Raw genomic sequence first — 5,000 nt, 5'->3', positions numbered from 1 at the left:
TGAATTCGATCTGACCGATGTAGGATCTGTAACTGTGGAGGGAAAATCACACCGAAACACAATGTCTGGTAGTCCGCTGACATTATTTGAAGCACGACTATGGGTATTTTAGACTCCATGTCTATAGAGATTTATACGTTATAGTATGCCACAGTGTGTTAACAAAATAAATGTACACATTTTTATGTTGATTCTCATCATTTCGAGTGCTTATACGAAAAGGAGCCTGTAGAAAAATAAGCTTTGTGGAAACAATATAATTCAGAGACGCCATCTGTATGAAGAGATGATAGTTATCAGTGTTAACATGGATCATTAAAATTTTAAAATAACTCCTCTAAAATGTACATTCTTCTTATATATCTTGTGTTTTTTTTCTCTCTTGCCTCCTAATTTATTTCTAGTAAACGGCTCAATACATTAGATTTGAGAACACTAACTTATAACCATGATAACAAATCTATATCCTGCACCGTTATACTAACCTTTAGGATCCATCGCTAATTTTTGAAACTATTAATGTCTATTGGAAATGTTGAATCCTATAAGCGTCTCGACAATAACCGATCTTCTGATACACAATTGTGAATCAATTTTTGTTATTGTTGTTTTATTTCATTTTCACCTTATTTAATTTTTTCATCTTTATTTTCCTTTTTGTTTATATTTATTTTTTGCATTTTCTAATGAATATCTGTTGCCTTTGTTAAATGTGCATCAATTCACTTTCGCACTATGCACGTAGGTGAAGAATCACCACGCGATACACACACACGCACACACACATGCACACACACACACACACACACACATACATACACACACACACACATGCACACACACTCACACACACACATACACACACACACAGAAGATTTCCAAATTATTGGGAACTTTTCCTCTAACCACAACGTTCTGTCTTACACTGGAAAACTTATTCTAACTATACAAAAAGACGAGACAGTCACGGCCGGAACGCTTGTATTCTTCGACCTGTTTTATCTGGATTGAGTATCAACATGTCTTCTTTGCACAGCTTCCCTAGTTTCGTGCAATATGTTCATCTGAATCTAAATTTGATATTTTTAAGGCACTGGCATGGCCGTGCGGTTAAAAAGGTTGTGTGGCACTTTGGACGAGTGTCATCTACTATAGTTCCGGCCGACATGCCTGTGAGTGAATTTGGTAAACGGAAACTGTATGGAAACCTATGGTATGTATTTATATTTATATATTTATGTATGTGTGTCTTTGTGTTTATACTTGCTACCTTTCCCATCATTTGACAACCTGTGTTGGTTTGCCTACGTCCCCGTAAATCAGCGGTTCGGCAAAAAGGGAACGATAGAATAAATATCAGGCTTAAAAGTAAAGCACTAGGGTCGATTTGTTCGATAAACCTTTCAGAGCAGTGCCTAGTATGGCCGCACTCCAATGATTGAAACAAGTAAAAGACGATTAAAGATTTGAATCTGGAATTCATTCATTATTCATTTGGAGAATCTACTCCAAGACAAGACAGAGATGCCAAAAGGAATATGATTCAGGCGAAAAAGCAACACAATTAGTTTTGTCTTAAATATTTGCCAGAAGATTCTCTATACAATAATTACTTTCATTAATATAATATATTCTATTATGCTATAATTAAATATTTATATTACTACGTATCTTGACTGATTGATGTAATTACTAACGTTTAGCTCTTGTTTGTGTATATGTGTGTGTGTGTGATTGAGCACATGTAAAAGAATGTGTATGTATATACGTGTGTGTGTGTGTGTGCGTGCGCGCGCGCGGACGAACGCCAATGTCATGATATGAAACACATACATGCATACATGAATACACACGGAGTTCTAAATACATAAACTCTATGACACGGTTGCTGAGAAGCTCAAAGAAAGCAAATTCGCGGTGGTAGTTCAGAAATTGGTATCAAACGAACATCACTTCATAAAATACTTACAAAACTCAATACGAAACCTTACATTCCGCGCCTAATTCACGGACATCTGGAGGATGATCCTGATCGCAGGTCTCAATTTTGCGAACAGTTGAGCAGAGAATCTGCATCAAATTTTGCCAAAAGCTTGGCGATACCTGTTCAGAGTCCTACGCCAAGTTTTCAAAAGGTTTTCATCGTTCTCGACGCAATCAAGGATATCTTGTGCAAACCCTAGTGTCTTTTTGGTCAGCTGAAAGCAATTTTAACACAAACTTGGCAGACACATGTCTCATACCCAAATCTTCTGTGATAATGGACTGAACTGAACCGTAACTAATCTGCACATCCTCTGAGATCTCACAGATGGTGATTCGACAATTTCCCCTTACAGTTACACGCACATCTGCGATGTTTTTCTCAGTTCTGCTAGTTGCGGGTCTCCCAGAACGTTCGCCAATATCAACATTTTTTCGGCCATCTTGGAAACGTCTGAATCACGCGTACACTTGTGTGCAGCTCATACACTCCTCTCCATACACTTTCTGCAACTTTTCGCAGGCCTCTGAGCATGTGTTGCCATGACAATTTTCTCTGTTATGGTCAATGCGACGATCATACGGTACACGCCTTCCTTTCAAGCGCTGCTCTAAACAGCCGAAGTGAGCTAGAACGTTATAACTTAGTGCGCATTCACAGCAGGGTTCAAGGTCAATCTTTGACAAGCGGCTTCACTCTGCGTATTTTAGCTTCGTTACTATGGCAATAGTCCGGATACTTATTGATCAGTCCTCGTATATGTGTGTGTGTGTGCGTGTACGTGTGTGTGTGTACATTATATATATATATACATATATATATATATATATATGATATATACCTTACATATATTACATGTATGTATGTATGTATGTGTGTATGTACAGGGATATGTAAAACGTCAATAGTCTCCATCATTTACTGTAACAATTTTAACAGGAAAGAAGGAAAGAAATTTCGAACAATTATTTCTTTGATGATATTATTTTAGCTGCCTTATGATCAGTAAATTCGTTTAGGCAGAGAATTATTGAATTCTGAAATTAAAGCTCCAGATATTTCTGATCAATGTTTGACAAAAATTATTCGCCAATTCCGACCGATTTTCCCCCCTTTTACTTGTTACATAAAATGTTGTCTTGCATTAGCTATACATGTTTTTATGTTCTATGGAGTCAAACTATAGACGTGATGCCAGAGGACTGATTCGGTCAAAGAGATCCTTTGATACCATTTTGCGCCTTCCATTTTACTTATTTATTCATTCATTCATTCATTCATTTATATTGAGACATAAAGTTCCATCTTGTGTAAGCATAGATCTGTTTTGTTGCAGTTTGACCATTTACAAAGTACATTAATCTGTGCGGTTAAGAAACTCGCTTTGCAATCGTGTGGTTTCGGGTTGATCCCACTGCGCGGTGGCACCTTAGGCAAGTGTCTTCCATAATAGTTCCAGGCCCACCAATAAGGAAACTAAGGAAGCCCATCCAATATAATAAAAACAATTTTACATTAAGCTGAAGCATTACTCGATACTTTTTGTAGTGTACAAATTTGCCATTCTTTAACGAGAATTGTTTTGGCAGTAACTTCGAAATTTTGCCAGTATCAGACAGTTTGATGATGGCTTATTAGGCCGAAACTGTGAAGTTACTGTGAAAACTAGTCTTGTTAAAGAATAATAAATGTGTGCGTATATATGTATGCGTGCGTGCGTGTGAGTGTGTATGTGGCGTGTGTGTGTGTGGTGTGTGTGTGTGTGTGTGTGTGTGTGTATGTGTGTGTGTGTTTCTAACCATTGCTTGACAATTGGTGTTGGCTTGTCTACATTCCCGTAACCCCACGGTTCGACAAAAGAAATCGATAAAATAAGTACCGGGGCACTGCCTTTAATGATTTAGTCGAACAAATGTTGGTGGTGGTGGTCAGGGATGACGGTGTGAAAGACAGTGGTGATGGTTGTGGAGGGGAAGGCGTCGAAGTCAAAGGTATTGATCGTGGTGGTGTCAGAAGTCCGAATGATGTGTTTATGGCAGTTGTGGTGGTGATGGTGGTGGTACTGGTGATGGTGATGGTTGAAAACAATTCAACAGAAAAAGAGAGAAGAAGAAAAAGCTTAGACAGAAAAAACTAAATTGTACTGACCCCCGAATGGGAAGACAAAAAAAGTTGTTTATCATGTAGCTTTGCAATAAGTTCCAAGTCGACATATTATCGTTGTTTTGATGAAAATTATTCATTGCTTGAAAGATATTGTTCAAGCTTAATAAAATGTAATATGTATTCAATGCATAAAATGTTATTGTTGGGCCCAAAGCCGAATGAAGAGCCCTCCACAGGAGCTAACTTAAAAGCTGGCCAATAGGACGGCTTTTAAGCTGGTTTATAATAAAACCGAAACATAACCATAACTGCTAACCATAACAAACGCCCGCAACACATTTGACTTTTGATTGTAGCTTGGTTATCAAACCCTTGAATGGTCCATTCCAACTCAAACACCTCCATTGTTGGATAACAAAGAAAATCTTGACTCGCCAGAAAAAATTGAGTTAAAAAACCGCAGACGTGTTACCTAATTCGTTTTAATATTTGTTGTAACTGGGGCGGCGAGCTGGTAGAATTGTTAGGATCCAGAACAAAATGGTTAGTGGCATTTCGCCCGTCTTTACGTTCTGAGTTCCACCGAAGTCGAATTTGCCTTTCACACTTCGGGGATCAATATAATAAGTGTCAGTCGAAATTATTGTTCTTATGCCAAAATTTGAAACCTATATTTCCCTCAAAGTGGTATCACGGTAATAACAAAGCTGATGATAGCTTAATTTTTCTTGGACTAATTTTAACTCTTACTAAAGAAATCTTGTGATAGCATTTGCACTCCACTTTTTGCTCATTTTGCTAGTGCACCCAGTTTTCGTTTTTGCATTAGTTGTAACTAAAAAGGACTTCTTCCCGGTAGCAATCCCACAAATAACTAAGACGATGATGACAGTTTACCGTTTTTTTTTTG

This window comes from Octopus bimaculoides, chromosome 2, assembly GCF_046866305.1.
Source record: "Octopus bimaculoides isolate indiv1 chromosome 2, ASM4686630v1, whole genome shotgun sequence".
NCBI classification, from domain to species: Eukaryota; Metazoa; Mollusca; class Cephalopoda; order Octopoda; family Octopodidae; genus Octopus; species Octopus bimaculoides.
The sequence above is the reverse complement of the archived record's forward strand: the minus strand, read 5'-3'. Positions refer to the sequence as shown.